This window comes from Leuciscus leuciscus (genome assembly GCF_965113295.1).
Source record: "Leuciscus leuciscus genome assembly, chromosome: 18".
Lineage (NCBI taxonomy): Eukaryota > Metazoa > Chordata > Actinopteri > Cypriniformes > Leuciscidae > Leuciscus > Leuciscus leuciscus.
In genome coordinates this window covers 22,054,127-22,080,777 of record NC_138742.1, presented here as the reverse complement: position 1 = coordinate 22,080,777, position 26,651 = coordinate 22,054,127, and the positions used below count along the sequence as shown (strand labels likewise).

Below are 26,651 nucleotides of genomic sequence, written 5' to 3'. Positions count from 1 at the left end.
GCATTTTGTGACTATATTCAGAGAAAGAATTATGACTGATTACTTCTAATAATGTTATTCCAAATAACAGTAATGTTATTTATAATTTGCCAGTTAGTTAATAGTTATTAATGAGGCTAATCTCATTAAGTAATTATTGATTACCTAATTAGGAACTATCTTAGTCCTAATTTTGATATTACTTACTGATTAGTTAAGCTTGTTTCTATATTAGTTTTATTGTAGTAGCTGAGGTGTTAATGTAATAGTCCTGCATTACTTCCTGCATAGTTACTTATTAATGACGGACCATTATTCTAAAGTGTTACCCAATGATTCATATGTTTGGACTTTCATTGTATAGACAAAAATAAATAAATGAATAAATAAATAACACTTTAATTGCTTTAGGATGGTACTAACATAATTTTAGCTGTGATGGTGATAAAGAAATATGATCTGTAATGGTGCTCCAACACTTATGACTCTTTCTTTTCACAGACCTTCACATAATTTCGACAGGACCCCTATGACATACCATTATGCCAAATGTGAAGAGTGTGAAAACAAGGCAGAGCTAAAGGAGATTTGGCAAGATTTCAACATGTTATTCAGACAGAGTTGCAAGAGCCCTCATAATCGCACTCATAATCACACTCATAATCGCACTCATAATCGCACTCTCGTATTACAATTAAAACCAGTCAATGTTTCATTAGGCTGTATGTGTGTTAAGAGATAAAGCTTACAAAACAAACACAACTGCTATTGACATATTCAGCTGAATTACATGTGAATCATGCCTGCATGAAATTTTTCATAATATCTCTGAACTGCAATTTATTTAAATCAAAATGTTCTAAATGTTTTTCTTAAATGTTTCTCAAAGCCAAACATTCTCTGAAGGGATTGGGTTTTATAATATATAAATTACAATATTATTTTTGCTGATCTATTCTTCTTATAGAAGTGAATAAAACTTGTTCAAATAAAACAGACTGATTTTCTTTTTTGTGCATAATAAAAAATAGTCGACATTTGTGTAGCTGCTCGTTCAGATCCCAACACTATGTCACATTATAGTTATTTTTCATCTCAGTTCTATATCTATTCTGTTCGGACTTTCTGTTTAAACTTGATGCATAATATGAGGGATTCCTCTGTGTTCAGGGTAAAGGAAATCCTCTTTGTTTGAATGTATTAATCATTGTGGTAAGGATATCCCACACGAAAGGAATCCCCAATGTGAAACTATTGCCTCCAGTAATAATGACTGTCATGCTTCAGTATCTCAAACAGTATCTATTGTTTTGCATATGCAAACTTTAAATAAACAAACAACCTTCACCTCTATTTAGAGTCAGACAGCTGATTAGTACAGTATTACTGTGAAATAATTTGTTTCAGTTTCATACATTTCATTCAAGAATAGAACAGAAGCGCGAACTCTTAAAATCCAGCCAATGTCACACTTTTATACATATAATGACCTATAAAGGTTCTAGGTGAAGGAACTTTCAGGCTTTACTTCAGGAATTAATTCAGGCTACACACCTTTTGTAACCATATCCTATGTTTTTGTAAATGGTGGAATGAAAAGTAGGGTAAGTCTACCCATTAAGCCCACATACCCTTTAAACCTACTTCCAAATCAAAGTCAAATTAAAAAAGGAGAAAATCATATTTTATGCAGCTCATTATTTTAACCAATCCAGTGATGTGTTTCTTCCCTGATTTTTTTTTATTATGCACCAATCACATTTGGCAATGATAAGTTGGCAATGATAAGCCCCACACATGTGCATGTTGTCTCAGGGGACCTCATAAAGACACCCCAAAACGTTAGTGTTTCAGGATCCTGCAGAAATCAACATTTATGCATTTTTTTGCCATTTCTTTGGTAAGTACATCGATATTATGTCAAATAAGAGATATGTATTGTTTTGGAACAAATAGTACTTTATCATTTTATATCATTTTCCTTTAAATGGATAGATGAGTTTTATTAGCTTGCTCATAAAGTTAATCTCAAGGTCAAACCATTGGCCTTACTCAAAGTTTGACTGCCAAAGAATTAAGCATGTGAACTACAAACACTAATTCAATTAGGGCATTTAAGTAGCTTTTATAAATGTTTTATAAATAAAAAAAATAAAAAATAAAAATTCTGGTGTGCATCTTGAAACAAAAGAATGGCTCCGATATATTTTTTGTGTGTAAGTTGCTTTCAGTTAAAACAGCTCAAAATCACATTTTTGTCTAGGACTCCTTAAGCCTGGTCTATGAAACCGGGGACATATGTTTTGTGATTCATTTTACATTCATTTACAAATAAATTGTTTTGTAGATCAGATCATTTTCATAAAATAACTTTTTTTTAAAAAGATGGACTTAAATGGTACAGCGCCACAAAACCCAGTATAGCAAATACAAGCTTGACAGATTTCTTAATGTGGGCAAAATGAAAATTACTATGATGCTTAGTCCACAGTATATTTAAGCTCCATTCATGTTTTTGTAAACATATCTTACATTTTAAAAGAAAAACATTGTCTGGGCAGTCATGGCCTAGTGGTTAGGGAGTTGAACTGGTAACCCAAAGGTTGCTGGTTCGATTCCAGAACCGGTGGGAAATGACTGAGGTGCCCTTGAGCAAGGCACCTAACCCCTAATCGCTCCCCGGGCGCCACACAAAGGCTGCCCGCTGCTCTGGGTGTGTGTATCCACGTTTGCAGTGTGTGTGTGTTAACTACTCACTACTCTGCTCCTAATGTGTGTGCATTAACTTGGATGGGTTAAATGCAGAAGTCAAATTCCAAGTATGGGTTACCATACTTGGCCGTCACGTGTCACTTTCACTTTCACTTCATCATTACTCACTGTGAAACCATTAAAGTCCACCTGTGTTTCAATGAGAAATCCCTCTAATTACAAACTTTGATTAATTTTCTGAGTGAAAGTGTTTAAAGATAACAGTTATTTATGTGCTTTTACACTAACCTTTCACCTTACCTTACTTACTACCTTCATTTACAATAAAATTTAGATAGGCCTACAAATTGCACACTGTTTAGCACCATTATATAATAGATGTCTGCTAATGTGCATCACTTGTTTTCAGCGAAAGGTGCACAAGACGGTGCCTCCTTCTTCCACTTACTGTCGTGAGGACCACTCAGAGTCTTGGTGGGTATAGAATTCAATTTGGAGCTCTGGAAGTCTGGAAAAATTCCAGCTCCTGGTGGACAGGGCTCCAGGGGCTTCATGGCAGATGCCCAAGCCCACTTGGGCTCACTGTGGTCGGTCAGAGAGATCAAAGTTGACTGCGATGGATCACTGGAAGTATGAAACCTACAGGAAACGACAGGCTGATTTTGTGAAACTCCATCCCAAGCAGGATGCACCATCACGAATAAAGCTCGGACGCCCCTGGGGGAATGTCATCCTCAAAAAATGGACAAAGTCCAAAATGGACTTGAGAAGGAATTTTTTTTTGAAATACTTCCCTGTCACAGAATAAATATATTTTAAGATGTTTTACTTCTTTAAAATCAATAAAGTTTTATATTTTGTGAAACAATCATGATGTGGGCTTCTGGAACACTCCCAGGCTTAAATGGTGCCAGACTTCTGACTTTATTCATAATATACAGGTACCTTAATTTTATATTCTAAAATGTAAATTAACTAACTAATTCCTTTTCAAATGAGAGATAAATCAAGCATTTTAACAAATGATTTTTCTTATAAACCATGTCAATATCTATGAAAAACTTTTAAACGTAGATTTTGCTGGGCTTAATGGGTACACTTACCCTACTTGTATTAGTTGTGATATTGTGCAGAAGGATAATCTTTCAGTGGCAATAGCCATAAATATAAAAAAAAGTCACTTACACAATTTGTCAGTGATTTTTAGAAAATATATTTGTGAAAGTGCATGATAAATCAACAATCATGACAATTAACAGAAAAATTAAATTCTTTATACACAAGCTAAATAAATGTCACCTGTAAATACATTTAGAAATAACACAGAGAGAGAGAGAGAGAGAGAGAGAGAGAGAGAGAGAGAGAGAGTTCCTGTTCCTGTGGTCTGGGAAACCATTGGATGGCCCATCAGTCGAATATTGGTTCAGAGAGAGTGAGCGGGTCTGGGACGCTGCACACCACATCTGCAGAGAGCAGTGCGCAGGCAAAGAAATGAAGCAGACGCCCGGAGAGCCGAAACACACTCATTCCAACCGGGACAGAAAATGTGTCTCTCCGCCCGTGACATCAAGATGCACCTGCCCTGCAAGAACCCTGAACAGACACTGTTAGTATCTTTCAAATTTCACCTTCAAACTATACTATCACTGTCTGCAAACACTCCCCTCTATTACTTATTGCTCATCTGTAAATTGGCTTCATCCCTGGCTTGAGTCTCTGTTCTGTAACAACTATTATTACTTCTTATATAAATAAGGTATACATACTGTTAAATGACAAACAGTGTTAAATACCAACACTGTGTACAAAAAATAAAAAAATAAAACGTGTGTGTGATCACATTATCTGTTTCAGTCAACAGCAGCACGGAGAGCAAGTTAAGCAAACATTTCTTCACTTTAATACAAGTTACAGCAAATCAAAGCCTGAATGACATCAGAGATCATGTTGAAAAATACAGCACAACTTACAGTCATGTACAGTGGTTATAAAACGTCTACCCATCCCTGTTAAAACAGTTTGGTTTAGTGATGTAAAAAAAAGAAAGAAAGAATGATAAATAAAATCTGAACTTTTCCACCTTTAATGTAAAATTACAGCTATGCAATGCCACTGAAAAAATGACTTCAGAATGAACTAATAATCAAGCTCATAATACATGTCTGTATTCACCTGAAGTGACTCTGATTAACTCCAAATAAATCTCAGCTGTTCTTGTAAGATTTTTCTGACATCTTGGAGTATTTTAGGATGTAAATTAAAGACTCATTAAGTGAATCTCCTTCGTCATGTTTACTGACCAGCATTATGTGGCAATAGCCAAAATCATTAATACATTTGACATTTTTGTAGAATATAAACAAGTTTTTATGGCAACCATTTAAATGACTATAACTCAAAAATGATTAAAAACTTGAAAGCAGAATTTTTTTTTAACATTTTGTGCATAAATCTTAAAATGTATTTCTGGGTTAAACATGTTTTGTTTAAATAAAACTGTTCTTGGGTTCTGCAAACTCACCTACAGTAAACTCGCTACATGGAAAGATAATTATTATTTTGTAAATATTGTTTCACTTATACACTTGTATTACCTTATGAACTGTGATTACATTATAAGTTGCTACTGTGCCTTCATAATGTAATACATTTCTCATGCAATAACCTATTACATTATGTGAAAAATCTTTATTACATTGGAAAAATTGTATTATACACACTGTAAAAAAAAATTACATCCCCAAGTCAAAAATGTAAAGTGACCGATAACATCTAAATTTTTCAATTAGTCTGACGTATTATTTCTCATTGAGCCAATGTTAACAGACTATTGCAACAAGAATTGCACTTGGGCCAATTAAAAAAAATAGATGTTATCGGTCACTTGAAATTTTTGATTTGGGAGGGTTAGAAATTTTTTACAGTGCAAGATTTAATACATTTTGACCAAAATTATTACATTATAAACATGTAATACATCTTGCATTATGTGAAATGATTACATTATGCTTAATATTATGAGCAGCTACAAGTGTTTTTATTTATTTATTGGAGGAATAACTATTTCACACCTGCTCCATTTCTCATTGTTGTTTTTCTCATGCGCCAGATGCTAAACAATAGAGTCCGGCTTGCGGCAGAATACCATTACGAGAGTCTGTGGGAGATGCGAATAGCTTGTGGGCTCTGACAGACCATCAGAGTTACAATACAGTGAGAGAAAGGGAATTCCATCCTCTCAGTCATTCCTCTGCCGCCTTCAAAAGACACTGTTTCACATTGACTTTACACCTTATATGATAATGTCTTAAAGGGGTCATATAATGGTACATGCACTTTTACAAGTTGATTGTACTGAAATGTGTGTTGGCAGTGCCTGTACACAACCATCATAAAATGATAGAAATCCATCCAGTGTTTTTTTTTTTAAATCTTCTTATACGTTTCCCCCCATCTCAAATCAAGCTGTTCGATATTGTGATGTCACAAAATCGACGCCCCTCCCATAATTGCTGATTGACAGGTGTGTTTCAACACAGACCCGCCCTTGCTCGTGAGCGAGCTGTCAATCATAGCCCGCGCGGACCGGCGCGGTCATTGTTGATAGCTGGAGCACTGTCTGTCTATGAGCAGAATGGCGGTGTTCTGTTCTTGGGTGTAATAACGAACACAGCAGTCATATTGATGTTCCTAAATCCGAACCGCTGAAGACGCAGTGGCTGAGTTTTTTTTCGAAGGGAATATTACTCACGATCAACGTCAATGCTTTCATGTTTGCGCGAATCATTTCACACACCAGACTGCTTTACAAAGGAGGGTCAGTATAAAGCTGGATTTGCTAAGAAGCTGCTCCTGAAAAAAGGATCGGTACCAACTATTTCTGTTCCTGCTGCACCTCCAGAAGAACTGAAGTGAGTGTAACGTTTTATTAACCTTTATATTAATATTTATATTAATCTTTGCTAATCGCTTGCACGCTTCATGAATGCGGCTATTTTTACACTCAGGGTACATTATGGCATGTTTTCTATGTACGATGTTCTCAATATAATGAATAATCCCACGTTTATAATGGTTATTGTGTTATTACAAACGGTGTCTGCACAGAACAGAGGGGCGGGGTGAGCAAAGCTCATTATCATTTAAACTAAAGACACATGCACTTAAACGGCGTGCTGAAAACAGAGCTGTTTTTGACCAGGTAAAATGAGTGTTTTCTGACAATACTAATGAGAATTTTTTATTAAAGTATATTACAAACTTTTAATTTAGACCCTAAAGAATCATATTAGCTTGTACAAAAATGGCATTATATGACCCCTTTAATAGATCAAACTTGAACTTGGCCTAAAGCATCATCACTGTCAGCACAGCATTGTATTTACTCTTTGTTTTTCTTCTGCTTTATGTGTAAATGTCACTCAAATCGATGCACAGAGAGGAAAAAGAGAAAAAGACCCTATGAAGGCGTTCATTCCCTCACCTGCCCACGTTATAAGGTGACATTATGGGAAATATAAAAAATGTATGCAAATATATAGTGTGAGAAAGAGGTTAGTGGAGGGTGATTATGTTGCACAAAATCAATGGGGTCTTGTGAAAATGGCAATAAATATTTGCTTATATAAATTCTATACTTTTTTTTACAGTCTCTTGTTCAGTGATCCTTGTAAAAGTACTCTAAAAATAATAATCATACCTCAGTAATGTGCACAAGTTATCAAAATGACCATCTCTGAAATCCCTTTAATTTAAATAAATGCAGTGTATTGTGAAGAATAGTTGTTTTTAACAACTGAAAAGTTTGTTTTAAAATAAATGTTATTCCTTTAGTGTAACTTATATGGGTTTTCGAATTCTGTCTTATTCAAGCAGATTTTTTTCTTGTTCAAATGTTTTATCCTTCTTGTATTAGATTATTATTGTAGAGCCACCAGTAAGAAAAAAAAAGGTTTAATCACAGTTTATTTAGTATCTTTTTTTATTTACAAATTTCAGTTGCCCTGTACATGCACAGTTAAAATTCATATTTGTTAAATGTCAAAATATATATGATAGGCATAGGTATAATGATCATTATAATGCAATTCACACATAAACGTAAGTTGATGTCATGCTTCACACAATGAAATTGTGAAATACATTGAAATTATTAATGAATGCATGTGCACCCAACAATCAACGTATAACCCTCTTTAGAGAGTCTGTAGGTGCCATTGCTACATAGATGCCTTATAAAAGTGTTTATTTGGACTTTGATTCCGGCTTGTTTTGCAGGCACTTCTAGCCTAAAGCAAGATTTATCACATACATCATTACAAATGAACATCGGAATCCTCTCCATATCCACAGTGCAACTGGAAAAGACAACAGTTCATCAGATACACACATTTTCAATACATGCATTAATAGAAGAACAATGTGAGGCAACTCCACTTGCTTATATGTCCATGGAGATAGAGATGTTTAGCTGATATCATAATTTAAAATTGGGATTTTGAGATTTTTTGCAACACTTTGTAATTGTGCTGCTGTGCCGTTGCATGTGGAGCATTGGTTATGGACTGCGCGGGACTGTCCCGTCAACAGCAACATCAGCAGGAAACCAAAGCAGAAAAAAGATTTTAATGCAATTATTATACAAGATGTGTTTATGAGTATAAAAGACCTCCAATATATTCGACAATGACGTGACAATGACAGTATACATGATAAAAAAAAAACGACATAATGGGAATGAATGTACATCGATATATAATGAAAAAGTATTTTAAAATGATGAATTTACTAATAAACATGTAAAAAAAAAAAATCCTATCAATATAGATCATATATCAGCTGAAATAATAATGTATTTGTTCATTGAAAACTATTTAAGTTCTGTACAAAGTTACATATGCAGTATTTTATATTTTAAAATGCCAAATTTTAAAGCTAGAAAGAAACAAAAGTGTTGATAAATCTAGTGAATCAAGTAAAAAGCATCATGTAACTCACCAGCAATATAGACATCATTATGAGATCAGATTTAATTTCTTCCAACAGTCCAGTAATTAGATAAAAACCTATTTTAGTTCCTGAGCTGCATTTATATTCACCGTGAGCCGACCCATCAACAAATGATGTTATCCACTGATGTTTCCCAAACAAATTTGCATATGTTACTCCATGCGGATAGATTCCATGCTTTATAGTCACAATCATAAACAAAGAAGCATAAAAAAGTAAACAATGTCATCTGTTGCAGGCATTCGCTCAATGTGTTGATAGATTGTGGTAAATGAGAAAGGTCAGTCGTGGGCAAAATTTTTGCAAATCCTCCCACAGTCCCATCATTATTTTGATGTTACTATGGTTTTTTAATTATTCAGTTTTCCATAAGACATACGCAGGGCCATTTATCTTTTAATAGTAATCATCAGAATAAACAGATAAATGACAGATGTCAGATAATAATGACATTTTAAGGGGGCCTTCCTTGTAGAAAAATAACAGTCAAAACCATAATGAAATATCTAACTGGTGATGAATATTTACATTCATCATAACTAACAATTTTAACTTTATACTTGGTGTGATAATTAGACCCCACAAAGGAGGAAATCCCACCAACTACATTGTTATAGCAATAAATAGGAGATTATTCATGCACTGGAATGAACCGTCAGCAGTAAATACAGTCAGAGGAAAATAAAGCCCTGCTTTGCATACTCTGCCTTAGAAAACAAAGTGAGTAAATTTCATGCAGACATAAATGTATAAAATCTCACTCTTGATATTTAGATATTCAAATTCAAATCTATATTATTTATTAATGAACAACTCAATACAATATGTCAAAAACAAAATGAGTATTTATTTATGACTATGAGTGAGTTTTAAATACATTTCAAAAAGAAAGCCTTTCCAATTGACCATCTAAACCTCTAACATCTTCATATAAACCGACATTGACAGTGAATCTGTCACATCTGTTTTATGGTTTTGTTTCATAAGTTTATGTTTTCAATATATTTTATTTTGAAATGTCATGGTTCCTGTTTGTCATGTGATTCCTTGTCCCACAGGGTATCTTGTATCCCTTTAGTTCATGTGTGATTTTCTTATATGTGACCCTGGACCACAAAACCAGTCTTATGGGTAATTTTTTTTGTTTTTATTGAGATTTATACATCACCTGAAAGATGAATACATAATCTTTCCATTGATGTATGGTTTGTTAGGATAGTACAATATTTGGCCGAGATACAACTATTAGAAAATCTGGAATCTGAGGGTGCAAAAAAATCAAAACATTGAGAAAATCTCCTTTAAAGTTGTTCATTTCTATTGGCGATTGTGCTGCATCCATTCACACACAAAAAAAAAGTTTATATTTAAGGTGGGAAATTTACTAAATATCTTCACGGAACATGATCTTTATTTAATATCCTCATGATTTTTGGCATAAAAGAAAAATCTATAAAATTTTGACCCATACAATGTTTTGTTGGCTATTGCCACAAATATACCCGTGCGACATAAGACTGGTTTTGTGATCCAGGGTCACATATAATGTATCCTATTTTTCCAAACAAAATCAAAGAGCCTCTTATCAATCTCCCTATATTTTATCATCAACCTAAAGAGCCATTAGCTGTATAAGTTAACTGGGATATACCTTCTGCTTTGGAAATCAGAACTCTCCCCCTTAATGACAAGTCTCTTAAAAGCCACTGATTAAACGTCCTCCGAGTTTTTTGGATAATAGGGCTAAAATGTAATGAACTTCTGTTTTTTTTGTTTTTTTTTATCCTTGTTTATTGTAATTCCTAGGTATTTGACTTCTGTTTTGACTGGAATGTTACAATAAGAAGCCACTGAACATTCTTTGACCGCCATAAGTTCACACTTCTTAACATTCAGATAAACACCAGGTGCTTTAGAAAACTCTTCTATAACTTTAATTGCACTGGAGGACTCTCATGAGGCCTCCCTGCTGGATCAGCCCTAGAGCTGGATGCGCTCCCCTTATCTAGGGTCCCTTGTAAGAGTACCCAGCCTCCGCAGTGTTTCAAAGCACTGTGTAGATCCAGGATTATGTAGAGTTACCCCTTCGTTTGCAAGGGTTATAAAGCGCTATGTTGAGTTCGACTCTTCAGGATGCCCGTCTCTATGTTCTGGTTTAAAAAATGTAAACAATGTTATCTGTTGCAGGCATCATGACTGGGATAAATAAGAAAGGTCAGTTGTGGGCAAATTTTTTGCTAATCCTCCCACAGTCCCCATCAATATTATGATGTTACTATGGTTTTTTAATTATTCAGTTTTCCATAAGACATACGCAGGGCCATTTATCTTTTATTAGTAATCATCAGAATAAACAGATAAATGACAGATGTCAGATAATAATGACATTTTAAGGGGGCCTTCCTTGTAGAAAAATAACAGTCAAACCATAATGAAATATAATAATAATAATAATAATACATTTTATTTAAAGGTGCCTTTCATGGCACTCAAGGACACCTTACAAAATTCATAAAAAAGACATTAAACAATCAAACCAGTACAGCAACAAACATTAAACCACATAAAAGCCTGCCTAAACAGATACGTTTTAAGACGAGATTTAAAAATTGAGAGACTAGAACTGTTGCAAACTTCTACAGGAAGAGAGTTCCATAAATGGGGAGCAGCATAGCCAAAAGCTTGTGACCCCATAGAAGTTGCCCGAGTGCGTGGCAGAACAAGTGTAAGTGCAGAAGCAGATCTTAGAGTGCGGGAAGGAGTGTGTATATGAAGAAGATCTTGAAGATATGAAGGAGCCAAATTGTTAAGTGCTTTGTAAGTTAAAAGTAAAATTTTAAAATTTCCACAGAATTTGACTGGGAGCCAGTGCAACTTCTGTAAAACAGAGGAAATGTGTTCAAAAGTGGAAGTTTTGGTAATGACTCGAGCTGCAGCATTTTGTACTAACTGTAATTTATGAAGAGATTTGGAAGGAACCCATAAAACAAAGCATTACAATAGTCGATTCTTGATGTTACAAGAGCATGCACAAGCGTAGCAGTACTCTTGAGTGAAAGGACAGGACGCAGATGATTTATATTGCGAATATGGAAGAATGCAGAACGGGTAACTCTATTAATGTGAGATTCAAAAGACAGAGTTGTGTCAAGAATGACACCCAAACTTTTGACCTGATTCGATAGAGGAACAGAACAGTTATCTATTTCCATGGAAGAAATATTCAACTTACTTATTGTGTTTTTTTATCCATCAAGAAGAATTTCTGTTTCACTGATGTTCAATTTTAGAAAATTACTTGAAAACCAATTTTTTTATTCACTTAAGCACTCACCAAGAGCAGAAGAGGGAAACTTTGAAGAAGGTTTTGAAGACAGGTAAAGTTGGGTGTCGTCGGCATAACAATGAAAATGGATATCATATTTCCTAAAAATGTTGCCAATAGGTAAAAGATAAATAATAAACAGAAGAGGTCCTAAAACAGAACCCTGGGGAACACCAGTGACAACAAAAGTGGGTTTTGATTTGAACTGTTTAAGTTGTACAAATTGAATGCGGTCTGTGAGATAAGAATGAAACCAGCTTAAAGCCATACCAGTAATTCCAATAGATTCCAGCCTGCTCAAAAGTATGGGATGTGAAAAGGTGTCAAATGCTGCACTAAGGTCAAGAAGTATAAGTATTGATAAAAGACCAGCATCAGCCGCTAGTAATAGATCATTTGAAATCTTTACAAGTGCAGTTTCAACACTGTGAAAAGCACGAAACCCTGATTGTAACTGCTCATATAAACTATTGCAAGAGAGATGTTCGCGGAGCTGAAGAGCAAAATTTTTTCCCAGGATTTTTGACAAAAACGGCATCTTGGAAATAGGTCCAAAATTCTTTGTGTCTGTCCCAGGTTTCTTAAGAATAGGTGTTATAACAGCAGTTTTAAGTGCAGTAGGGACAGTACCAGTAAGAAGTGATGTATGCATAATATCAGTGATTAAAGAGGAAAGAAATGATAAACCAGCTTTAACCAAGTGATATCTAACTGGTGATGAATATTTACATTCATCATAACTAACAATTTTAACTTTATACTTGGTTTGATAATTAGACCCCACAAAGGAGGAAATCCCACCAACTACATTGTTATAGCAATAAATAGGAGATTATTCATGCACTGGAATGAACCGTCAGCAGTAAATACAGTCAGAGGAAAATAAAGCCCTGCTTTGCATACTCTGCCTTAGAAAACACAGTGAGTAAATTTCATGCAGACATAAATGTATAAAATCTCACTTTTGATATTTAGATATTCAAATTCAAATCTATATTATTTATTAATGAACAACTCAATACAATATGTCAAAAACAAAATGAGTATTTATTTATGACTATGAGTGAGTTTTAAATACATTTAAAAAAGAAAGCCTTTCCAATTGACCATCTAAACCTCTAACATCTTCATATAAACCGACATTGACAGTGAATCTGTCACATCTGTTTTATGGTTTTGTTTCATAAGTTTATGTTTTCAATATATTTTATTTTGAAATGTCATGGTTCCTGTTTGTCATGTGATTCCTTGTCCCACAGGGTATCTTGTATCCCTTTAGTTCAAGTGTGATTTTCTTATATAATGTATCCTATTTTTCCAAACAAAATTTGGATATATTTTATCATCAACCTGAAGAGCCATAGCTGTATAAGTTAACTGGGATATACCTTCTGCTTTGGAAATAAGAACTCTCCCCCTTAATGACAAGTCTCTTAAAAGCCACTGATTAAACATCCTCTGTGTTTTTTGGATAATAGGGCTACAATGTAATGAACTTCTGTTTTTTTGTATCCTTGTTTATTGTAATTCCTTTGACTTCCGTATTGACTGGAATGTTACAATAAGAAGCCACTGAACATTCTTTGACCACCATAAGTTCACACTTCTTCACATTCAGATAAACACCAGATGCTTTAGAAAACTCTTCTATTACTTTAATTGCACTGGTTGCACATTTGGTTATCATTTTGGAGAAAGAGGGTGGTGTCATCTGCTAACTGTTATAACAAGTAACCTTTAAAGGAGAACTCTGGGTAATTTTTAAGTTAATCTTGATCGTTATACCTTTTTGAGTACTCTCTCTAAAAAAAAATAAAAAAAAACGAACCGGATTGGTGCTTGCAACACGGAGCTGCTACAACTAATGCCAAGAGCTCCCACTCAGCTAAAACTGCAGTTATGGGGGCATAAACATAAAGAGTGTCTTTGTGCCTCTTAACAGACACAAAATGCAATTAAAATGTCTGTCCAACATGAACAGGGCCCTTACATGACAACAAGATGCATTTAGCAACTTAGCCATTGTTTAAATTCACCTAAATAGTGTTTTAGACGGCTAGCAGTAATCTTGCGCTGAAGTCCCGTGGGAACTCAGTTGTAGCCGGAAAAAGGTAAATAGCAGTGTGCAGGTGGGAGGAGCGTAGTGTGTGAAGAGTGAAGATCGTAGTTACTCACAGGTGAAGAAGAAATGGTTTGCGTTTGTGCCGTTCCGTATTGTGGCAACAAAATGCGAAAATACAAGAACTTAAATTTTCATCGTCTTCCTTTCCATGACCTCGAGATTCTGCAGTTGTGGCTAGTTGTTCTTCAACTTGATGATAAATCTTGACTCCCATACAAGTACTATGCGCAAAAGATTACTGCATTTGCAGCGAACACTTTGACAAGGATGACTACACAGACACAACACAGCGGGGTCATGGAAAAGAAGACGATGAAAATTTAAGTTCTTGTATTTTCGCATTCTGTTGCCAAAATTCGGAACGAACAACTGAGTTCCCACGGGACTTCAGCGCGAGACTACAGCTAGCCGTCTAAAACACTATTTAGGTGAATTTAAACAATAACTACGTTGCTAAACACATCTTGTTGTCATGTAAGGACCCTGTTCATGTTGGACAGACATTTTAATTGTATTTTGTGTCTGTTAAGAGGCACAAAGACCCTCTTTATGTTTATGCCCCCATAACTGCTGTTTTAGCTGAGTGGGAGCTCTGGGCATTAGCTGTAGCAGCTCCGTGTTGCAAGCACCAATCCGGTTCCTTTTTTTTTCTATTGACAGTACTCACAAAGGTATAACGATCAAGATTAACTTAAAGGGTAACTAAACCCCTGGTCAGAGCCTGACTCCACCCACTGGCAATATTTGAAAAATGCTGGAAAAGTAGGCAGAGCCCAGTGGAGAGGGGGCGTGCATCTGTGACGTATCTCTCTGCAGGCAAGGGCGTGGTTAACTGGTACTCTCTGACGTCAGAGGGTACCACAACTTCCAATAGGAAAATTCAACTGCAGTAGCCACTGTTCAACCTGAAGAGGGCAGCACTCAGACGTTTTTACACCATATTTTGTAAAATTAAAACACTTTAAACACAAATGTCAAAAAAACTACTTGAATCAATGAACAGCACTATTAAAGCCCCATTCATACAGATCATTAACTAAAAAAAGTTGGTTTAGGGTTTAGTTACCCTTTAAAAATTGCCCAGAGTTCTCCTTTAATCGTACTGGCTTTAATATGATTAGCAAGGATATGACTTATCAAAATGTTCTTTATAGTATGAGTTTGTGTAGTATGAATGCCATGTTGTCATTATCATGTGACCGACCAGCGTCAGTTACGTCACTCAACTGACACTCATAAATCCTCTACCGTGGATAAGGAGACCGTCCATGAACTCTCTTTGCTCCACAGCCAAGGAGGCCATTCAAGAATGTTCTTTGCCTCGTCACGGTCATGAAGGACATTCATGTTCCTGCTCGGCAATGGCCTCCTGACCTACTGAATCCACCATGGTGATCTACTGATCTACTGTGGTGGTCATCGCCTTTGCCAGCTCTGCCCCCTTCAATGCTGGCTCTACCATGGCCATCTGATCCTCCATGGTCTTGTCCACTGCTCCATAGTCTATAGTCTCGATCGTCCAGTGTTCCGCAGCCCAGGCCCACCACTGCTCCACAGTCTAGGTCTACCACTGCTCCACAATCTAGGCCCACCACTGCTCCACAGTCTAGGTCCACCACTGCTCCACAGTCTAGGTCCACCACTGCTCCACAGTCTAGGTCCACCACTGCTCCACCACTGCTCCACAGTCTAGGTCTACCACTGCTCCACAATCTAGGCCCACCACTGCTCCATAGTCTATAGTCTCGTCCAGTGTTCCGCAGCCCAGGCCCACCACTGCTCCACAGTCTAGGTCTACCACTGCTCCACAATCTAGGCCCACCACTGCTCCACAGTCTATAGTCTCGTCCAGTGTTCCGCAGCCCAGGCCCACCACTGCTCCACAGTCTAGGTCTACCACTGCTCCACAATCTAGGCCCACCACTGCTCCACAGTCTAGGTCCACCACTGCTCCACAATCTAGGTCCACCACTGCTCCACAATCTAGGCCCACCACTGCTCCACAGTCTAGGTCTACCACTGCTCCACAGTCTAGGTCCACCACTGCTCCACAGTCTAGGTCTACCACTGCTCCACAATCTAGGCCCACCACTGCTCCACAGTCTAGGTCTACCACTGCTCCACAGTATAAGTCCACCACTGCTCCACAGTCTAGGCCCACCACTGCTCCACAGTCTAGGTCCACCACTGCTCCACAGTCTAGGCCCACCACTGCTCCACAGTCTAGGCCCACCACTGCTCCACAGTCTAGGTCTACCACTGCTCCACAGTCTAGGCCCACCACTGCTCCACAGTCTAGGTCTACCACTGCTCCACAGTCTAGGCCCACCACTGCTCCACAGTCTAGGTCCACCACTGCTCCACAGTCTAGGCCCACCACTGCTCCACAGTCTAGGTCCACCACTGCTCCACAGTCTAGGTCCGCAACTGCCCTGTTGTAATGTGTTTCCCCATGTCCGTGTATTAAAGCCCTCATGTTTGCCTTGTTACTTTGTTATTGTTGCTGTCTTAAGTTTCATGTGTCAGGTCATAGTTTATAGTCAAGTTCATATTTATGGTTTATTTCAAGATTTGGGATTTTGTTTATAGTTTATGTTTCATGTTTTGGATTTTAACCTTATTAAATACACTGCATTTGGATTCATTACATCATCGTCCATGTTTTCTCTGTGATGCACACATTACACGGTAGCCACATTTGTCAGCTACAAATATAATTTACTTGGATTTGTACAACATAATCTCAAATTATGTGAGTTAATGTCACAAAGAGTTCTGTTGTTACAACCTACCCTATTATTGGGGTGAGTTGTAACACAGGCTGGGGATAGATCATAGATGTAACAATGATAGCTAATCAAATTAATGCAAAGCATCAAATTAAACTAAAGAGAAATAGCTAGTTTAGATTATGCAAGTCAAATAACTACATCTACAATTCAATGATTGCTATAGGCAAAAAATAATCTGATCTTTTTTACTTTCCTGAAAATTTTCCATTTCTTTTGTTAATAAATTGTACAATATTGCTTACAGTAACATACCACTTCTCATGTGAGCTCAAAAAAGTTATGCGATTGTATGATATTGATGGCATCACCATAGCTCTTTTCTGACTTCTCAAACTGACAGTTACAACTGAGCCTGAGTTACAACACTCCCTGGTCTCCCTATTAAACAAACCATATCTTGTTTTTATTTACCGTTTAATTAATAAAAAATTATCTGCGCACATTAACCATATGGAAGATTAAATAAGATTAAATTTGTCCATTTGTATGTAAGATTTACTATATTTCATGGGGTTTTACATTTCTTCAGCACCATAACAATAACTTTCAATATGGTTCAATGGTTGAATGAATAAACAATTATTTGACTTAAAGTAGAATATAAGTAGCCTATGTATTTCTTACCACTGAATTGTATAGTTTATCGGGGCATGCTTCTTTTGGTCCGTACCGTAGCCTAAACAAAAACTTCTCGATTAACATCATGTTCCCTTTCGAAAGGGAACTCACACTGTGTAGATGACGCTATGGGGAACGCCCTCCATGTGAACCGGTGTCTAAAAAGCTATCCAATCATGACAATCGAATTTGACTGGCGAATTTATACTTACTAGTGTGACCCGGAAGTATAAAAGGGGCGCCTAGAGAACACTGTAAAAAAAAATTACATCCCCAAGTCAAAAATTTCAAGTGACCGATAACATCTAAATTTTTCAATTAGTCTGACGTATTATTTCTCATTGAGCCAATGTTAACAGACTATTGCAACAAGAATTTCACTTGGGCCAATTGAAAAATTTAGATGTTATCGGTCACTTGAAATTTAGAATTTAGAATTTTTTTACAGTGAACATGCCATCCTCTTTTCATCTTCAGGGATTGTTTTGTCTGATTTGCAATCACCTGAAAAGAAGTGTGTGGATCATGGGGTTCCCAGATGGAGCTCGCTGATGAGTTTGAGAGAGGTGTTTCTCTCTCACACCCACCAGAAGCTCACGAGGGCGAGCTGCTGGATCAGAGGATGTAAGTGATAACACATCTTCATCCAGCAGCTCACCCAAGTGCTCTGCTGGCAACCAGCCCGAGAGAGCAGGAGCTGGCTGATGAGGGTGAAGAAGAGGTATAACCTTAACCCTCACAGCCTCCCTGCCCCGCATATGATGAGCTGTTGGGTGTTATGGAGCTTGCTTCAGCGAATCCACGCCCAGACAGCCAGGGGAGCCTGGCCCATCCCGGTTTGAGGATTGGAGACAGGGCCAGAGGTTCAGTGTCGCCTCTCGCGCTCCTCCTCTTCCTACAAGGAGTAGGTCGCAGAGGAGGCACGACTCAAGGAAGAGGAGGGATCTGAGGGAGGTGATCCAGCACAGGCACTCCCAGTGTCAGTGAAGGATCCCCTTCCTCTGAGGGTGCAACATGACATCATGACTTTGCGTAAACATACACGCCACTTTCAAGTCAAAAGTGGCGTGTTATCTATACGCATTTTGAGCTATCCGCGTGTATGTTCACGCCGAAACGAACCGTCATCTTCCGCGTGTATGTCTACGCCGTTAAATGTCCGAGCGAAACGGAGCAAAACGTACGTGAAATAATCATGTTGGTCCCCTTTGGAAAACGTGTACCGGTAGATGTCACAGTTTAACAGCCTCAGACGTGAATCTTACACGTACCATTATCCCCGGACGTTTGCTAATCCTACCCCTAAATCTAATCATAACCATTTCTTAAAACTATAGGCTACAATTATAAAGAAAAACAACAGACAGACAAGTATAATCACAATAATTTATTTAATGAGAAAATGTCAAAATCGGTACCAAAAGTTGTTCACGTGACGATGTGTCGCAGTCCTCTCTGGCAGTGGTTTTGTATGAGGTAACAGACAGAGCAGAATTTAAGTTATTAATTCAAATCCATGAAAACGTTAATCCGTCTTCGGTTCGGTTCGCTCCCTCTGAGGGCTGCGCAGCAGTGCGCGCTTCATTTCAAATGTGAATGTGCATGACGCAATCTGTGACGAAGCAGGCGAGAGCCAATGAGCGTTTGATATTACTGCCGTAACCATAGTAACCTGTCGCTTCTTGAGGGCGCAATTTTTGAATTTGAATTCATAACAAGCGCGGGGTTTGACGTTTACGGTCAATATGACGATTACTGGATAAAGGGCTGAGTTTGGATCTTTTTCTTGCAAATAATATATGGATTCTGAAGGTTTGGATTACATCAAGCTAATAAAATTGGTGTATTTTGTGAATCGATGTTGTGTTGTAAGGTTAGTATAAATAAATTATTGTGATTATACTTGTCTGTCTGTTGTTTTTCTTTATAATTGTTGCCTAGGTAGTTTTAAGAAATGGTTATGGTTAGGTTTAGGGGTAGGATTCGTGGCTCAAACTATCTTTTAATGCCATATTGTTCATAAAATGCCATTTTCCTACATATCTGTCCATTACGTTTTATCATTTTAATATTGTCCATAAAATGGGTATGTTTAGGTGTGGGAGTAGAGTTAAGGGATTTTACATTTATAATCTATACAATGGTATAGGAAATTGTACAGATATCTTCAAGATATGGCAAACGTGTATGGGCGTTAAAATGTGACATCTACACGTTTTCCAAAGGGGACCAACGTGATTATTTCACGTCTTGTCGTGATACCGGGGAATCGATATTTTTTTTCCTAGGATGGTAGGAGAAGATTAACCCCAGTGACGGGTAGGTTTAGGGACTTTTAGGGAGTTGGGGTAGGTCATATCTATACAGTAATGTAACGTTAAGTCAACGGCGTTGATAAACACGCTGAAAAGCGATTATGCGTGTTGATTGCACGCCAAAAATGGAAATCGAATTGGCGTGTCATACATACGCCATTTCATGAGATCAGTCTGGAGGGTGAATAACAACCACCCTCTCCTCTCTTCTTCCTCTCCCCCCTATTTCCTTTACCCCAGGCACTTCTTACATCAGGCCTGAGGCCTGGACCGATGATGATGTTTTCCCATTAAACTTAATGCTTCGGAAGGTCTGGAGTCAGGCTTGGTAGTGAGTGCATCCTTTCTAGCTTTTGGGTGGTAGGCCTTCATTCAAATAATACAATTTAGGCCGCCGCTCTACGAGCACCAGGATGATCTTGGTAGGTCTTTATTATAAGATTGTTTAACTTTAGACCTCGGTTCCCTGTTTAGAAAGTATTAAGGGGTATGTTTGATAGGAAATTAGTGTCACGGATCCACTCAGCACACCTCAGCCAGCGTCAACTCAACACACCTGGTCTCGATCACACTCACCCGAATTCTGATTATCTGCACCTGCAACTCATCACTTCACATGCCACGCTCACTCTGGATATAAACCCCAGTCACACCACAGTTCACTGTCTGGTCTCGTCTTCAGACGTCTGTGACTCCCCAGCGTTATTCCCAAGTGTCTCTGTGATCCCGCAAGTATTCTCAAGTTCAGACTTTCCATAACTCTCTGTGTGTTCTCTGTCTGTATCAGTGATCAGCTATTACCTGGATAACCTCAAGATCAAGACTCGTTCTGTTTGTCTCCACCAGCGAAGCTTCCTGAATCCCAGCTCATTGCCCTGAGTGACTATATCTGTTCCATGCATACTAAAGACTCTAAGTTCAACGTTATATTCCCTGAGTTTGACCTTTTGTGCTTCCTTGCTATCCGGAGCTGCATACAGTGTCTAAATAAACCTTTGTTACCATTATCTCTGTGTCCTCGTCCATACAGTGGTGTGACAGAAGACCGGACCACACACTATGCAGGCTCCCACGGCTTCCGGAATCTCCGCTTCATCCATCGAAACCTCTCAGAGTACCCCTGTGCACGCAGCCGTCACCCAACAACCCACACTTCAAGAAACACTAAGGGAATTCCGTCATACTCTTCTAAACTACCGACCTGCCTCAGTAAGTCCCATGGCCAAACCTGCAAATTACTCGGGCGACGGAGAGTGCAAAGGATTTCTGCTACAGTGCAAGCTTTATATGGAGGTAAACGCTGCTCAGTTCATTTCTGAAAAAGCCAAAATTGCTTTCATAATTTCCCTGCTCACAGGTCGAGCGTTGAACTGGGCTCAAGCTCTCTGGGATTCCGATGCACCTGCATTACAGTCTTTCGACGGGTTCCTAAATCATTTCCGTACTGTGTTTTCTCAATCATCCAATGCCATATCGATTCACGATCAGTTGTTTCACCTACGACAAGGCAATTCCTCTGTTTCAGATTATGCTCTGAGGTTTCGGACGATCGCTGCAAGCAGCGGATGGAATGAGATTGCCTTGATGACAGCCTATCGTCAAGGACTCAACTCTGACATCTGTTTACAACTGGCCATTTATGATGACACCATCGGGATTGAAAAACTTATCCAACGCTCAATTCTCATAGCCCAACACCGCACTGCTTGCTTCCAAAATCCCTCTGCACGACCCCCTCGCCTCTCCGAGCCCGTAAACCCTCCAGTACCAGAGCCAATGGAATTCGACTCAGGATGACTAACCACAACAGAACGTAATTGACGTCGTACCAATAATCTGTGTTTCTACTGTGGAGCTTCTGAACACTACCGTGCTGAATGTCCCGTTCGTCCCAGTCGTTCGGCGGTGAGTACAGTTGAACTGCCATTTCCTGTATCAAACCTGAAGCAAACTCCAGTATTACTTACCTATCGAAAACATTCTGTTCCAGCGAAAGCTCTGATTGACTCTGGTGCAGCGGGGAATTTCATCTCAGCCTCTCTGCTCAACCGGTTACAAGCCCGCCGTCGTCGCTTGAATCATCCACTGAGTATTCACTCCATTCTGGGCAAACCTCTCAGTAACAGAAGTATTCTTCACTGCAGTCCCGAGTTACAACTTTCCATCGGGTGCTTACATCAGGAAAGATGTTCATTACTGGTACTGGAGGGCTCCACATCTGATATCGTCCTGGGACGCCCTTGGCTTAGCCAGCACTCGCCTGACATCTGCTGGACATCTGGAGAGGTACGCCAATGGAGTAATTATTGCAAATCGCATTGTTTACGTCCCATCAAGAAGAACTCAACGGCCCCGTCCTTGTCCACTTCTCCTGCTATCCTGGGTTCAACCTCCATCGAGAGTCCGGCCACAGATGTAGCTCCCGAGATTCCACCAGAATACCGGGCGTTCCAGGACGTGTTTAGCAAGCAACTCGCCACCACTCTTCCACCTCATCGGCCATGGGACTGCTCAATCGACCTGCTGCCTGGGGCCACACTACCGCATGGGAAGGTTTACCCATTGTCCATCCCGGAGCAGAAGGCCATGGAGGAGTACGTGGAGGAAGCTCTACGTCAAGGATACATTCGACCATCCACGTCCCCTGCCGCTTCAAGCTTCTTCTTCGTTGGGAAAAAAGATGGAGGACTCCGTCCATGTATTGATTATCGCATCCTTAACGCAGCCACAGTCAAGTACAGATATCCGTTACCATTGGTGCCCTCTGCTCTTGAGCAACTCCGTTCGGCGAAAATCTTCACCAAACTCGACTTGAGAAGTGCATACAACCTGGTTCGTATCCGTGAAGGAGACGAGTGGAAGACGGCCTTCATCACTCCTGCGGGGCACTACGAATATCGGGTTATGCCCTTCGGCCTGTCCAACAGTCCAGCGATCTTCCAGGGCTTCATGAATGAAATCTTCCGAGACATGCTCCACCGGTTTGTGATCATCTACATTGATGATATCTTGATTTACTCCTCCAACCTCGATGAACACATCCTTCAGGTTAAGAAAGTGCTAAAACGCCTCCGTGAGTACCAGCTATACCTGAAGTTAGAAAAATGCGAATTCCATCGTGAATCCATGCACTTCCTGGGGTATGTGATCCGTCCAGATGGCATCTCCATGGATCAAAGTAAAGTGGAGGCTGTAATCAATTGGCCTAAGCCTCAAACCCTGAAAGAGCTGCAACGCTTCCTCGGCTTTGCCAATTTCTATCGCCGGTTCATCCGCGACTACAGTAAGATCTGCGCTCCAGTGACATCCATGGTGAAGAAGGGTATCAAGCGGCTAACCTGGTCTACAGAGGCGTGTCAAGCCTTTGAAACTCTCAAAGAAGCCTTCAGTTCTGCTCCTATGCTGAGTCATCCAGATCCCGAACTACCATTCCTAGTGGAAGTGGACGCCTCCACCAACGGAGTTGGAGCAGTTCTATCTCAGCGGCAGGGGACCCCTTCACGACTTCATCCATGCGCCTTCTTTTCACGGAAGTTGTCCCCGGCGGAGCAGAATTACGATGTCGGTAACCGAGAACTCCTGGCCATTAAGTTGGCTCTAGAGGAATGGAGACACTGGTTGGAGGGAGCCAATCATCCGTTCCAAGTGATTACAGATCACCGCAACCTTGAGTATCTCCGGGAAGCCAAGAGATTAAATCCTCGCCAGGCTAGGTGGGCTCTCTTCTTCACACGCTTTAACTTCACGGTTACTTACCGCCCCGGTTCCAAGAATCTCAAAGCAGACGCCCTGTCACGTTTATATCAACCTGAGTCCTCCACAGAGATCAACGAAACCATCCTCCCTCCAACTATGATTGTCAGCCCCATCCAGTGGAATATCGACGAACTCATAGCCAACGCCACCGTTACCGAACCTGCTCCGCCGGGAGGTCCTGAGGGGAAGATTTTTGTACCCACCAATCTCCGTCTTCCCCTCATGGACTCCGTACACACCTCTCCGGGATCTGGACACCCAGGCGGTCAACAAACCCTCTCACTCCTTCAACAACACTACTGGTGGCCCAGCATGGCTCAGGATACCTCCCGATATGTGCAGGGATGCACCGCTTGTGCTATGACCAAAGTACCCCGACGTCTTCCCGAAGGGAAGCTCATGCCACTGCCTTTTCCAAATAGACCCTGGTCCCATCTAGCCGTGGATTTCGTCACCGATCTACCATCGTCCGACTCCAAGACCTGCATTCTAGTGGTCGTGGACAGATTTCCCAAGTCCTGTAAATTGATTTCCCTCTCTGGCCTTCCCACAGCCTTCAAGACAGCAGAAATGTTGTTTACCGAAATCTTCTGCCATTTCGGAATACCAGAGGATATTGTCTCGGACCGGGGACCACAGTTCATATCAAGAGTCTGGAAATCTTTCTTCAAACTTCTGGGGGTATCGGTCAGCTTGACGTCGGGGTACCATCCACAGTCTAACGGCCAAGCAGAAGGTAAGATTCAGGAGATCGGGAGGTACCTGAGGACCTACTGCCATGAAGCTCAGGACCGCTGGAACCAGTACCTCCCATGGGCAGAGTATGCCCAGAACTCCCTGCGCCAGACATACACCGGACTGACGCCGTTCCAGTGCGTTCTAGGGTATCAACCACCTCTGTTCCCTTGGACAGGAGAACCATCGGACGTTCCAGCGGTCCAACACTGGTTCACCGAGAGTGAGAGGGTCTGGGACTCAGCCCATGTCCATCTTCAGGGGGCAGTCCGGAGGTTCCAACAGCAGGCCGACGCACGTCGTAGAGCCACACCCCACTATACTCCTGGCCAGCTGGTGTGGCTCTCCACCAGGGATATTCGCCTCCGGCTGCCCTCTCGTAAGCTGAGTCCCAGGTTCATAGGTCCATTTGCGATACTGAGGCAGGTCAATGAAGTCACGTATCGACTCGCACTACCCCGTCACTACAGGATTGCACCCACTTTCCACGTGTCACTGCTAAAACCTTACACTGCACCTCTCTCTCCCCCTTCCACAGAAGCTGACGCTGGTGATGTGGACCCCACTGACGAAGCCGTGTATCAGGTCCACGCCATTCTGGATTCCCAACGACAGGGGGGCCAACTGCAGTATCTTGTGGACTGGGAGGGGTTCGGACCGGATGAGCGCTGTTGGGTACATCGGGATGACATCTTAGACCCCACGCTCCTCCAGGACTTCCACCGTGAACACCCGGATCGTCCAGCCCCTCGTCCTAGGGGTCGCCCTCGTCGTCGGGGCATACGGCCCTCAGGAGCTGGCCGTGGAGGAGGGGGTACTGTCACGGATCCACTCAGCACACCTCAGCCAGCGTCAACTCAACACACCTGGTCTCGATCACACTCACCCGAATTCTGATTATCTGCACCTGCAACTCATCACTTCACATGCCACGCTCACTCTGGATATAAACCCCAGTCACACCACAGTTCACTGTCCGGTCTCGTCTTCAGACGTCTGTGACTCCCCAGCGTTATTCCCAAGTGTCTCTGTGATCCCGCAAGTATTCTCAAGTTCAGACTTTCCATAACTCTCTGTGTGTTCTGTCTGTATCAGTGATCAGCTATTACCTGGATAACCTCAAGATCAAGACTCGTTCTGTTTGTCTCCACCAGCGAAGCTTCCTGAATCCCAGCTCATTGCCCTGAGTGACTATATCTGTTCCATGCATACTAAAGACTCTAAGTTCAACGTTATATTCCCTGAGTTTGACCTTTTGTGCTTCCTTGCTATCCGGAGCTGCATACAGTGTCTAAATAAACCTTTGTTACCATTATCTCTGTGTCCTCGTCCATACAGTGGTGTGACAATTAGGGTCCTGAAGTTTCCTTTTTTATAGGTAGGCTTGCATACCTTATCATAGGCCTCCTCTTGTGATAGAGTCGTTAGGTTTATGTAGTAGGTGGTGCCAATCTTGGTCACCCAGTGATGTACAGGTTGGCTTCATCTCATAGAGAAATCTCTAGTGAGGCCACCGTCCACAAACAAAATGTTCAGCGTGGGATGTCTTCCCATTTGGGGGTTTTCTCCTGAGGCCACCACTTTGTATAAATCTCCAGATAGACCAACCAAGCCTTGGCCCTCATCGGGCCACCTGGATAGCCACCTTGTATTTGTATAGCAGGTCTCCTCTCACTTCTGAGAGTTGTTATGAGACTATAGCTTTGAACTTCAGATATTGAATATTCAAGTGCCATTCCCACAAGGGCTGCCTTAAATATCTGGCTTAGGCATGTGTACTAGGAGTTTGTCGGAGACGATCTGCTAGTAGCTTTTTCATCCCGAGTCCCCCTGTATCTGAGCGAAGGCTCTTTAGATTTAGATCATCTACAGCTTATCTCTGTAAGGTCTAGTTTTTCCCTGGTACTGGCCTCCTCTTTCTACAAGAGTCGTATAGCCTAATGCTAGTGGATGTTAACCCTTTCACACGCAAGTTTAAAATATTCTGGCTGACCCCCCATCGTGAGTTTTTCAAGGCGACCGTTATTTAGAATGTGTCACTTTATGGTTTCCATGGTGACGCGTCTTTGCTTGTCACGTGACACACCGCAGCAACAACAGAGCTGAATGAATGATGATCCGCTTTTATGTAATTTTTCCTTTTTTATTCAAAATATTCACAAATTTGTTTGATATGGCATGAAATATCTGATATTCCGATTGCCAAATATATGCAAGTGGAAGTGTTTTGTTGTTTAAACACCTTTATAACGATCGCGTTAGTTGAGCTGTATGCGCAATGGGTGCCG

At 40.2% G+C, this 26,651-nt stretch overlaps 1 long non-coding RNA gene across 1 annotated transcript in view; it reads left to right on the top strand.

The window, feature by feature from the left end:
* The window catches only part of LOC309480125, a 104,862-nt gene extending 79,184 nt beyond the window's left edge, over window positions 1-25,678 (top strand). The window contains exon 2 of the long non-coding RNA XR_014199546.1: window positions 25,172-25,678. This is a non-coding gene — a long non-coding RNA (uncharacterized lncRNA). The remainder of the gene's footprint in view (window positions 1-25,171) is intronic.
* Window positions 25,679-26,651: the final 973 nt, after the last annotated feature.